This window comes from Rhodamnia argentea, chromosome 3 (assembly GCF_020921035.1).
Source record: "Rhodamnia argentea isolate NSW1041297 chromosome 3, ASM2092103v1, whole genome shotgun sequence".
In the NCBI taxonomy this organism is placed as follows: Eukaryota; Viridiplantae; Streptophyta; class Magnoliopsida; order Myrtales; family Myrtaceae; genus Rhodamnia; species Rhodamnia argentea.
This window is the reverse complement of record NC_063152.1, coordinates 2,912,804-2,926,887: the sequence shown is the minus strand read 5'-3', so window position 1 is coordinate 2,926,887 and position 14,084 is coordinate 2,912,804.

Here is a 14,084-nt window from a genome sequence, read left to right as displayed (position 1 = left end):
ATCATCTCACATATTTATTTTTAGCGTACATTGCATTGGCATATAATTGGGCAAGTAGAACACTTAATTTAGCATGCGTCTAGACTAGGCACGGGATGGAAAAATATACCGAGAAGATTTGAAACTTCGGGGACTGTATTGCAAATACTTAAAACTTCGGGGACTGTATTGCAAATACTTGAAACTTCAGGGACTGCATTGCAAATACCAAAAGAAGATGTTGAAGAGAAGATAATGAAAGGAAGATGGTGAAGAGAAGATAATGAAAGGAAGATGGTGAAGGGAAGATGAAGAAGAGAAGATGAATATGAAGAAGGGAAGATGAAAATGGAAGGTGAAGAAATGAAGATGAAGAAGAGAAGATGAAAATGGAAGGTGAAAAAGTGAAGATGAAGAATGAAGGATGGAGAACTTTGCCTATAAAAGAGGAGGAGAATTGAGAGAGTTTGAGGAGGGAGTGGAAGAGAATTGAGAGAGTTTTGAGAGAGTTTTTGAGAGGAATTTTTAGAGAGGAAAAAGAGAGTTCTTGAGAAAAATCAGAAGAGAAAATTCGAGAGTGAAGAAAAGAGTTTTAGTCGAGCATCATCTTCGACGAGTCCCGATACATATTTCGCCTCTCGCCACCCAACAACGCCATTGCTTGCCATTTTCGACGACAGCCGCGTTCTTCCAGCTCCGAGATCTTGAAGAGAACTATAACGTGTACGTGAGTAATATTTTGTGTAATAGAAGGTAATCCTTTCCATCTCGATTTACAAAAATGTAATCATTTGGTTTGAACATTTGTTTGTTTATTTTAGTCATGTCACGTGTTCCAAATTTTAGCATTATTACATGTTAATTTATTTTTATAAATACTCGTGACTGGCTGCGTTTTCTTTCTTTCTAAATCACCCATGATGTATATCGTACAAAGTTCAATGTTTTACATCCCCATAAAAAAGAAGAAAAAACCAAAAAAATTGCATCTTTGAATTTCAAGTAAAATCCATCAAAATTGCCAAATCAAATATTTTTCATGAAAATGGTACCAAAAGGGCGTTAGAGAAATCCGGCGTAACCAAATCCCCGAATTCAAAATCTCCGGTTCGCGGAAATAAGATAGTTTTCTCCCGCTATTTTATTTAGGTTTCTAATCAACCTACTGAAAATGATTAGTGGCGACTCCAAATTCAAAACATGTTGCATGTTAATTATTTGAACCTTAAGTTGCGATTTGGTATGGACTTGGGAGAGTCCGAGTTAGGTTAGTTAATTAATTAACCCGATAATCCATTAGCCTGGAATTTAACCTGTCTATTTTTTTTAGGTCGCGACAAAGCGTATGTGGAAGGCCGACTTGGGAGATTGGTAGATTTGATCAAAGTGAGATATGTCCGCCCTTATTCAAGCATTAGCAAGATCTTGGGATTCAAGCACGATGACTTTCAATTTTCGAAGATTGGAGATCACACCAACTTTGGAGGAGAATACCGCCATCATAAGGGTTCAATTCGATAAACATATAGCCTAACCACCTCTTGAAATGGATCCTACACGTTCTTTGTCTAAATTCCTCCACCTCAAGGTACCCGAGATAGAAAAGGTTTACAAATCTCATTCCGGTAAGTTTACCTTATCATTCCTATTTGATAACTATTCCTTACTCCTAATATATATCGACTATAGATCGGGTAAAGTGTTCATTTTAGCCTTTACGTATATTCCCTACTTCTAAGATGATGTTTGATCCCTCCATTGTCCACATCGACCAACAAGCATGTTGTTGCTGGAACTATTCCTATATGATTTTAGCTAAAACATTCCTTTCTTTGAATCGATTTCAACCTAACAAAAAAGGCACCTTTCAAGCCTCTAATGGACTTCTTCATTTGTGGTTCGTTTATCACATCAAGATCTTTGGACTTTAGGTGAGTGGTTATGAGATTAGTAATCATGTCCATCCCCTTGGATCCTTCTTAAGATGTCAATCCCTCGTTCTTACTTACTTATTCAAAGAGTGGTCTAAACTCATTGAGAAGTTAGAGTCCAAACACCTATGATGGCGGTTGACTTAGCTGAGGATTTTGGAGGCTCGTATCACTAGTATAGATAGAAACCCAATTCCTGGGTTGGACGGGTGGAGTTGCTTACTACCCCATTTGAGTGGTGAGACAATTTGGTATACTTCAAGAGATTTCACCGGAGACTTATCTTGGGATGTTCTCATTTTATATGCCACGAGGTGATCTCAACAAGAAGATGAAGGCACTTTATCAAGCCAAGATCAAGTTGATCATTCATGCGTTAGAAAATTGTCCCTTGCAAGAGGTAGAGTGATCCTCTAAAGCCAAAACAGTCTGCTAACTCTAGCTAGACAAAGGGAGGGTCATCTTGGTCAACTCCTAAAGTACAGGAACAAAAGAAGAAGCAACCACCTAAACAATTCTCGCCTCTCCCAAGGCTATTGTCGAAACTGCTCCCGATGTTGTTAGAAGAGCATTTGGTTGCAAAAGAGCCGCCAAGGCTAGATCCAACGAAGTACCCTAGGTATGATGAAAGCTAGACTTGTGTTTACTAAACGGGCGAAAGGTGATACAATGTAGATAACTGCTACATCTTCCTAACTATCGAGTTGTAGGGATAATCTTCGATGGCAAAGAGGAAGAACACCTAGAGCTCACAGTGAATATGGCTAAGTTGTGGGATATTCTGGCAATCGTATGATTTTGCTCAAGTGAAGGAGAGTTGTCAACTGAAGATAAAATGTTATGTATCTCCAAGTTGTTGAGCCTTGGGATAATTGCTCAAGCGAACGATGAGACGTTTAAAGGGGTTATTGCTTCTATGAATTTAACCTCGGACCGGTTCGTGGTCTAGACCGAGCAAGGTGACTTATGGAGAATCCCATATGACAGCTTGATGGGCGATATCGAACCAACTTTGAAACCAGAGGATGAGGTTAATGAAGATAAGCTAAAAGCTGTAAGAATAAGCCTAGGAGACCAGAGATTCATGTTAGAAGCCCTAGATAACGGTGAGATCATGGATAATTTGGGTAAAGACTCTGGGAAGTACAATTTCAAAGCCAAATACTCTGGCCCTCCTAATTTATTCTTGAAAGCCGAGGACATCATGCCCGACGGATAGGGAGGCATGGATGATCCTACCGAGCTCGAAGTATTAGGTAACGAGACTATACCCCCTTGGAAAAAGGTCTAAAGTCAACACTCAAATAGGAAGCCCTCGACCGGCTATCTCGCGTAGAAGAACAATTGATTAATTTTTCATATGGGCTAAGAGATGTATCTCAATAGTTAGAAATCTTTGGTCGATTGCGGATGACAGTAGACATGCTTGCCATTAAACTTCATGTTCAACTCTATAGATAGAGTCACAGAATCGTGAGGCTAAATCGACAGTTAGGAAGCTTAACGACGGTGGCTACGGAAATGGGATGGTTGTTAGATTCTTCAACTTCGGCTGAAGTTGCGCCCGTCATTGATATGTCGATCGAATCGGCCACTTTACATAGGCTCACCAGTCTTGAGGGAATTTACGCTAAGACAGAATCCTCAAACGGAGGAGCCTGTAGGACTTCCTTAGGTGAAGGAACCCCATCAATCATTCGACACGTGATGGGTATGATCAAGAGCTCGAATGCGGGTATAATTCGGAGGATCTTGACTACCCGATTGGGATGATCGAGATTGTAACTCCTATTGTGATTGGATTGGATAAAGTTGATGGCTATGACGGTAATGATGATCATCCAGTCAAGCCGGTCGTGATTTACTTCTTTGATGACGAAACAAAAGGATGAACAAGAACCCAAAGTTGGGAATGTGAGGCCCATAGTGGTTAAAGTCCCTCTTATAGAGGAATATAATCCCAAAGCAGTCCATTAGAATTATGGGACTGGGGAAATAGACGCCATGATGAGGTCTCGGCGATTTTATGCTTTACAGGAGGCTGAACCCAAGAAGAGGGACGTATCGAAAGAAGATACGGGAAAGCTATTGTCCATTGTCAAGTCAAGCGAGCTTGAAGTGATAGAGTAATTAAGGAAGATGCTAGCCTAGATCTCTTTGCTAGATCTATTTATTAATTCTGAAAAGCATAAGAATATCGTTTTGAAGGTGCTGAACGAAGTGTATGCCCTCGAGACGATCGATGAGGCTTAGTTAGAAAACTTCATAGGGGCAATCCTATTGAAGGAACAGATAAGCTTCTCATACGAAGACTTATCCATGGAGGGATGAATGTACAACAAGGCATTGTATATTACAGCTAATTGCCATGGGAAATGAGTAGCCCATGTGTTGATAGATAATAGCTCCACCTTCAATATTTGTCCTCTAGCTACCTTAAGGAATTTAGGTATAAAAGAAAAGATGTTTCGAACCTCTAAGGCAACCGTCAGAGCCTTCGATGGAATGAGGAAAGCTGTAGTCGAAGAGATCGAGCTTGACGTCGTTATTGGTTCGACCAAGTTTTCCATTGATTTCCAAGTCACGAATTTGCTGAGTACATTTGGATTCTTGTTAGGAAAGCTGTGGATCCATATAGCTGGAGCTGTACCTTCGAGCTTACATCAGAAAGTACGATTCATCATCAATGGGAAGGTTGTTACCGTCCACGGTGAGGTAGATCTCTTGGTGTATCAGAACGGCGCCATTCCACATATGGAGCCTAAGGTAAAACAAGAGGCGAGCTATCATTCCTTGGAACCGGTGTCCGTGGTCCATACACCCGTTGGGACAAGCCGAGGGTCCCTACTCTTTCTAAGTTTGGTTCTTTACTAGCTAAGATGTTATTAGCCTATGGATTTATCCCCGGAGATGGTTTGGGCAAGTTTGGTCAAGGAATTCGCACATCTTTACTACTTGAGTCGAATGAGTACAGAACTGGTCTCGATTTTGGGGTTGATGGCGGTAGTCCCATTATCGTAAAAAATCACTACAGAGGCCAAAGCCGAGGCAAAAGCAAAAGCTGTGGAAGTCGTGGACACTAAGGAGGCCGAGGTGGTTCTTTTATTGGTTCTTGCACTTGGAAAGGCAAAACTAAGATGTTCGACAACCAGTTGAACAAATATTTCTATAGAGCTTCAAAGTGGTTGGCAGATGAATAAGTGCTTCCAAAAGCCGATCCGGATCCGACCAACCCTTTCCTAGATGATGACACCATAAATGTTATCTTCGAAAAGCTCGATAAGGGTGCTGATACTTCTGAGCATACCATTCCAAACATGCATACCAGGTTATTATATGACTCAGATCATTAGGATGATTATTCCCGTGATGTTGAAGAGGATGATGACGAGGCCTATATAGCTATTCAGAGAGATTGGAATACTTTCAAAGAATCTAAGCCTTCCTCCATAGAAGAGCCAGTCGTTGTTAACTTGAGGGACTCTGAAATCATCAGAGAAGTAAAAATTGGGGGGCATTTATCTCCGATCGATGCATCAAGAATCACCGAGCTGCGTAGAGAGTATCGGGATATCTTTGCACGATTGTATGCAGATATGCCAGGTTTGAACCCTAATATTGTGGAGCATGCTTTACCTACTAATTGTCGTTTTAAGCCGGTAAAACAATTATGCGGGAGGATGAAGCCTAGGTCATCGAAAAAGATCAAAGATGAAGTAATGAAGCTTCTCAAAGTGGGCTTTATCAAAGCAATTCCATATTTCGATTGGATTACTAACATTATCCCAGTAATGAAGAAAGATGGGAAGATTCGAATTTGTGTAGACTATCGTGACTTGAACAAGGCAAGCCAGAGAGATGCCTTTGTGCTACCTTACATTGATGTGCTAGTCGATAATACAACCGGTTTCGAGTTGTTTTCATTCATAGATGGTTTCTCTAGGTACAATCAGATAATGATGAAGAAAGAAGATAAGGCTAAGACCTCATTCACAACTCCCTGGGGGAATTTTTGTTATAACGTTATGCCTTTCGGATTAAAAAATGCCAGGGCAACATATCAAAATGCCATAGTGACATTGTTCCATGACACGATACACAAAGAGATCGAAGTGTATGTTGACGATATGATTGCTAAATCTCGACTAGGAGAAGACCACGTTTAAATATTGAGAAAATTATTCGAACGTTTATGGAAGTACAAGCTGAGGTTGAACCCTAATAAATGCATATTTGGGGCAAGATCCGGTAAGTTCCTTGGATTTATGGTCAATAATAGGGGCATTGAAATCGACCCCTCCAAGATCAAGGCTATTCATAACTTAATCACTTCGTCAACGATTAAAGAAATAAGAAGCCTTCTAAGGAGACCGAACTATATTGCCGCATTTATATGCCAACTTTCTAATGTGGCTAAACCATTTTTCGAGACTCCGAAGAAGGGTGCTAAGGTGGTATGGGATGCGGAATGTCACTAAACGTTTGAAAAGATTAAACAATACCTAATTTTCCCACCGGTGCTGGTACCACCAATTCCAGGGTATCCGCCGACTCTATATTTGACGATACATTAGGAGTTGCTTGGAGCCTTGCTTACCCGGATAAGCCCCGAAGATGGCAAAGAAAGAGCCACATATTATTTGAGTAAGAAGTTCACTACATCGGAGATGAAGTACCTCCCCGTTGAAAGAACGTGTGTAGCAATGATTTGGTTGCTTCATAGATGAGACAAGATACCCTCCATCATCATATTCGGTTGGTGACGGAAAATGATCCCATCAAATACCTCTTAAAAAATCGGCATTGATTGTAAAGGTGGTTAAGTAGCGAGTAATGTCGTCTGAATTCGATATAAGGAGTTCATCCCAAAAATCTATAAAGGGGTTAGCGAGAGCTAATATGCTAACAGAAAACTCTTAGAATAAACATCTCTGAAAGAGGTAGAAATAGAAGATCAGATCCCGACGTTATCGGATGACAAGTGGATCATGTATTTTGATGGTGCGGTCAATTTATCAGATGCTGGCATTGGGGCGGTCTTGATATCCCCCGAAGGCTAACATTGTCCAGTTATGGTAAAATTAGTATCTCCTTGTACTAATAATATTTCAGAATATGAGGCATGTATTCTTGACCTGCATTTAGGCATCTCTATGAAGGTGTAGAAGTTACGAATCTATGGAGATTCCATGCTTATAATCCTTCATATCTAAGGGGAGTATAAGATGAAGGATTCAAAACTCATTCCATATCATGAGGATTTGGAAGGACTGACCCTCGAATTTGAAGAGGTCTCCTTCGAATATCTACCGAGAACACAGAATCATTTTGCAGATGCTTTAGCTACATTTCCTCAATGTTGCGGTTAACAAACGAGCTTGATGTGAAACCTCCGAGAATTGGCATAATTGAAAGACCAACTTACTGCATGATGATAGAGAAGAATTCGATAGTGAACCATGTTATCACGGCATCAAGAATTATCTCTTCAAAGGAGAATTCCTCGAGGGATGTCGGGCTGGAGATAGAAAGTATATAGCCAAGATGGCTGTTAAATTTTTTCTCGGTGGTCGGACCTTTTATAAGAGGTCGTTTGACTCGGTGTTAATAAGGTGTGTAGATGCTAAAGAGATAAACATATTCATGAAAGAGATTCACAAAGATGTGTGTGGTCCATACATGAATGGCCATCTCCTTATAAAGAAAATCATGCGACTCGGTTATTATTGGATGGCCATAGAGTTAGAATGTAATCAGCACATAAGGTCATGTCACCAATGTCGGATGTATGGAGACATGAACAATGCGCCTCCCAATGAACTTCATTAGATGTCCGAAACTTGGCCATTCTGTATGTGCGGAATAGATATGATGGAGCCAATCAACCCAGCTGCTTTGAATGGTTATCGCTTTATTCTTGTTGCGATTGATTATTTCACTAAGTGTATTGAAGCTAATTGTTATGCAAATGTCATTGCGAAGAATGTGGCGAGATTTATCAAGAAGGATATAATCTCTCGCTATGGGTCTCGCCAAGCAATTATCACGGATAATGGGTCCAACCTGAATAACAAGATTGTCAATGATTTGTTGGATCATTTTTGTATTTGGCATCTTAACTCATCCCCTTATCGCCTACAGATGAATGGAGTAGTTGAAGCAGCAAATAAGAACATCAAGAATATCCTATCAAAGAAGGTAGAAAATGACGGGGATTGGCATGAAAGGCTACCCTTCGCATTGATGGTTTATTGAACTTTGATTCAAACTTCAACCGGGGTAACTCCTTATTCCCTAGTTTACGGTATGGAAGCGCTTTTACCTGTGGAAATAGAGATTCCATCCTTGAGGGTACTATCAGAAGTCAAACTTTACGAAGCCGAGTGGATATAGCACATGTGTAAACAGTTGAATTTGATTGACAAGAAGCATCCGAAAGCTATCTACCATGGCCAAAGTTACTAGAAAAGGGTAGCCAAGTCGTTCAATCAGAAGGTTAAGCATAGATACTTTGAGGTGGATGACCTCGTTGTGAGAAAGACAACGTTGAACGCTGTTCATCCTAGGGGCAAATTCACTCCAAATTATGAGGGTCCATATGTTGTTAAGAAAATCCTTATGGGAGGAACTCTGATTCTTCTAAACTCAAATAGACAAGAATTGGGATATCTTGTAAATGCTGATGTAGTGAAGAAGTATTATCCCCGAAATAAAATCAGAAATTGATTTAGTTTTCTTTAGACCGATCCAAGTCGCCATAGAGTCATTACATTGCATAGGATGCATTCATACATGCATACATCGAAATTTATAGGGTTCCAAAAGGAGAAGCTCGAGACCAGGCCTGTTCAAGAAGAACTAAGAGCTTGTTGGTCTCAATGCGTTGAAACATGTGATATGTATCTGTTTCGTTACCCCTAAATTAGCCCTATTGCTTATTAAGTGATTGCTCTCTTTTGTCAAGGTACATGGATCGAAGGCAAAGACAACTGAAAATCGATGTTAAAGTCGTGCGAAAACTTTTCCTATTGTCCCACATGACGAGAGATGGTTGTAAATATGGGTAATTTGTAAGAGTCCCAAATTTGAGAATTGAGCTTCTCATTGATCACGTCACCTACATTCATGCTTAAAAATTTTGAGATTATTTAAACACGACTGGAACTTGCAGAGTGCGTCATAAATCCCCTTAGAGGGTAAGATTTGGAGAAAATGAAATGAATTTCTCCAACCAAGAGTTGTTTAAACCTTGCAAAAGGATGTTTCCTTAGATGAGAGGCAAACCCGATCCAACCGCGTCCTACACCCTTGAGAGATAAGTGGAATGAAAGAATAACAAAACCTTGACTTATGGACGTAGGGGTTGTTCGCATCGATTCATGGATGGAGATGCCGGAGGCATTCGTTTTTCTATCGTAAATACTATAGGTAACTATTGATAACCCCTTTGAACGACGGTTTCATTCTTTATCCCTGTCAAGAACCACCCCACATTAGGGCCAAATGGAGGTAAGTCCTGCAGTATCAAGACGAAAATAGCTAGAAATTTTCTTACTTGGACTAATATAAATCTTCGTGGGTTGCTTATACAATAATTCAAGTGCTTTAGGATGACGAAAAATATTTGTTTCTCTATCCTATACACTTTTACACTTTCCATAGCCTAATTGAGCCTACATATTTGTTTCATAAACCCCGTTGATGATCATTGCATATTCCAAGGTGAAGTGATGTCACTCTAGGAATGGATGTATTCAAGAGATGGGATTTACGAGAAATTCCTAGACCAATACTTGAGCATGCTAGAACTTCAAATTGAACATTTAGCATAATCGTTGAAAATCCTATTTCCAAACAAAGAAAGGAAAGGGCGGGATTTTGACCAAAAAATGAAAAAGAAAGAAAATGCTAATCTCGGGCATCAAGAAAAAGCAAAGTACCTTGTAAAAGCAAGGCCAATGCCCATTCAAGTACTTATACACTTGTAAATCATGTGTTGATCTTGTAAGTGTCAATAGATCATAGGATATCTATAGATCCCCGGTGAAATCTGGTTATAAAAGAAAATCTCCGAGGGAATAAAACCACGAAAGGTACTCCCTAGTTATGTCATGTTTCGGGTGACGAAAGCATAAACAAGAAGTTAACACCATCTTAACACGATGGAGGTGTTCTCCAAAGATAAATATGCACTCTCGGAAGGTTGATGATGCTCTCCGGAGACCATTAGTACATGTCGAAGATCAAAGAAGTTTTTTGAAAGATGATCTAGAAAGGGTAGGATTGGTGGCAAAATCTGCAATGATCACCAATGTCAAACCTCTTCACATGTTTTGGGCCCAAAAATGAGCCTTTTTCGATCTCCAATCCTCACCTACGTTATAACCCTAGAAAGTCTTTTTCGATTAAGGCACTTGGATTAATGTAGAGCTTAGCTCGAAGAAGTATGAGTAAGATTATTTCTTTCTCATTTTGCAGGGTTCTTGACTTGTAAACCTAGAGGAGATGTTGAAGACGGTCTTATTCAATAGCCTTGACTCACTTGAGAGTCTCACTAGGAACGGTTGTCCAAGCCCAACATTACGGTCCTTTAGAAGACCTCTTGATCAATCGAGACGTATGCGCTGTGAATGATCCCGAATCCTAGACGTAGGTTCGATAGGAAATTTGAGTGCTTTCCCCACAAAAGACCATTATCTCTAAGCGGTGAGAAGTCCTCTTTAGTGAGAATAGTCCAATGGACGTTTTAAACAAACTCTTTTGGAATTTTCAGATTGTTGGATCTAAATTTTTCCTACAAGGAATTTTTGATCACTTATGCACGTTACAAGATGTTTTGGATAGCCTCTAGCATCATAATACATTCATTCAAAATCTTTTCATGATTTCGGTTTAAGTCGTAAAGTTTTGACAGTTTGGCAATAGATATCACCCGAAAATCACTAACGTTCTTTTGGTGAGTAAAGAAATTACGGGTTTAAGCTTCTGCAGGATTCTTGGTAACCCTTGATCTTAGAATGGCACCTTTCAATAAAAAAAAATCGCTGGTTTGAGCTTCTGCAGGATTTCCGGTAACCTCAAATCCTAGAATAGCACCTATCATGTTGGGAAGAACTCCCCGATTCAACTTTCTCGCAAGATTCCAAGTATCCCCTTAATCCCGGAGCAGTCATCGTTTAGGTAAACCTTTTAGATTCTCTAGGAATGGAGATCCCGAGTCGCCCAAGCTGTTGGTAAGTGATCCGGAGAAGGCGTTTGCCCTGGTAAGGTGTATGGGGGAGGATAAGGTCACCCTAACCGTCTATCGGCTACAGGGGAATATGAGTACTTGGTGTGAAGCCTCTCGAGGTAGGATCTTCTCCGAGGGTACAGTCCAAGTGTGAGATGCCTTCGGGGAACAGTTCAACAACAAGTACTTTTCAAATATTGTGAGAGAATAGAAGATGACCAAGTTCTTTCGTCTGCGCTAGAACTAGCTAATGGTGGATTAGTATGAAGCCAAGTTTTCCAAACTATCGAAATATCCACCGAGGATGGTGGAGGACCATGTGGATAGGCCAAGAAGATTCAAGGATGGTTTGAAGCTCAAGATCAATAGCATGCTGGTGCTACTGAACCCGAAGGACTATGATAATCTCTATTAGAGGGCTAAAATGGTAGAGCGAAACCTATTGAACATGGCTATTGCATCTGGATTGCGGTTTGCACCCTCAGGCCGGAACAACAATTGATTCGGAAAGAAATTGATGTTTGGAGGGAAGCACCACATCCTGCTAAATCGGAAGGGTGCTATCGGCAAGCTGGTGCCTAATCGAGGAGAAGTCTGCTGCTTGTCTTGCTAGAGGTATGGGTTTGTGCCATACTCGTTTCATGGTGGAGATTGTTTTGGGTGCAGCCAACACAGTCACTAAGTGAGGGACTGTCATGAGAGCAGGCAGGCCGTGTAGGCGCTGCCGCAGTATGGAGGACACCTTGGTGGGAACGCGCCGCAAAATTTTCAGAACCGATCGCCGACGCAAAGAAGGGTATGTCTTGTCACTCGTGAATAAGCGAAGGACTCGCCGACCGTTTCAAGTGTGGTCCTCTTGAATGACTAAGTTGCTTATGCTCTATTTCATCCTGGTGCTAATCATTCTTTTGTGGTTACGCAATTTGTTAAGTTAGCTAGGTTAAGTCCGAAACTATTAAGTCTTGCCTTTAGAATTTCTACGTCCTTGAAGGATACCGTAGTAGTTGCTATAGGTTGTCTTGGCTATAAGTTAGTTATAGGTGGTCGTGAAGAAAAGATAGATCCGATTATGCTAGACATGTTTGATTTTGGTCTGATAGTTGGTATGGATTAGGCGACGAAGCAAAGGGCTACATTGTATTGCTACTATAAGGCGATCCATTGTAACTTGTTGGATGGGGTTAACTTTGAGTTTGTGGGTAATCGAGGAGGAACCTCGACTATGGTGATTTCATTGCTGGAGGCAACTCGTCTGCTGGAAAGTGGTTGCCAAGGTTATCTCGCGACCGTGGTCGATGCATCGCTTGAGGAGCCTAGGTTGGAAGTCCTCGTCGTTGCGCGAGTATTCTCAAATGTCTTTCCTCAAGAGTTGCTTAGGTTACCGCTAGAAAGGGAGCACCGGTGATTTTTGTAACGAAGAAAGATTGATCGTTGCGGCTATGCATCGACTATCGGCGGTTGAACCAAGTGACGATCAAGAATAAGTACCCACTGCCAAGGATCGACAATTTATTCGACCAACTACAAGGAGCTTCGGTATTCTCCAAGATCTCTACGGACGGGGTATCACTAGCTGACAATTAAGAAGGAGAACATACCGAAAACGACATTCGGGATGCGATATGGACATTATGAGTTCATGGTGATGCCGTTTGGTCCGACAAACGCCTCTGCCACTTTTATGGATCCGATGAACAGGGTGTTCAAGGAATTCTTGGATCGGTTCATTATCATTTTCATAGACGATATCCTAGAGTACTCAAGGAATCTAGAGGATCATGAACAGCATTTGAGAACGGTTTTGAAAACCCTTAGGGTGCATCGGTTGTATGCCAAATTCAATAAATGCGAGTTTTGACTAACTTGTGTGGCGTTTTTAGGCCACGTGGTTTTCTGGTAAAGTGATTACTATGGATCTGTCCAAGATTAAAGCAATCATCGATTGTCCTAGATCAATAATAGTAACCGAGATCAGAAGTTTCTTAGGCCCAGCAGGCTATTATAGACATTTTGTGGAAATATTTTCTACTCTAGCCACACCTTTGACACGATTGCTAAAGAAGGAGGTAAGGTTGAATGGATAGACAAGTGCAAGCGTAATCATGTGACCATGTGTAAACCGAGTTTTAAGCTTGAAAATGGCCTTGAGCCGAGTTTTGAGCACGACGGTATGTACATTGAAGTTAAATACAAAGATATAGATTGGCTAGTTACCTAGCGTGCTTGTGTAGTCATATGATGGTTACCATTACGCTTGGGTACTTGGGGACGAAGCCAACACCCTTAGATACTTAGGGTCGAGCTTGGTATGTATGTGCCAAGAGCACACGAAACTACATGACTTATCATATACTGGTCATGTCAAGGTGCGGACCGACACTCCCTATAGGAATACCTGATTGTTTGTCCATGCTAAGAGTACTTGGAACCACATAGCTTATCAATCGCCGTCATTGTTGACACCTGATTTTTAGTCAAGTTTTCCCTAGTTTTATTTTCAAAAATTCCCAAAAATTTACCAAAAATAAAAAATTGAAAAATCAAGTTTGGTAGCCTTGGCCAAGCATAAGGAACCAATTTTCAACAAAAAAATAATTTTTCATATTTTTTCACATTTTTTTAATATTTTCGAAAAATAGAAAAATACTAGAAAATTCACGAAAAATACTTCCCGAGGTCACAAAAATATAGAAAAATATTCCATATTTTTTTTAATTCCCTCTTCATATTGACCTCAAGAAAAATCAAAAATTAAATTCAATTTTAGATGTTTCTTTATAACACTAAGGATTGAATTCGCATAAAAAATACAAATTGAGTCTTTTTATTAGCAATTTTTGCAAATTTTGTGTCTAGACATTCAATTGTAGTCCTTTCAAGCTTCAATTTGATCAATTGCACCCTCAATTGCACGAATTACACAAATTGGGCAAGAATTCCCAAAA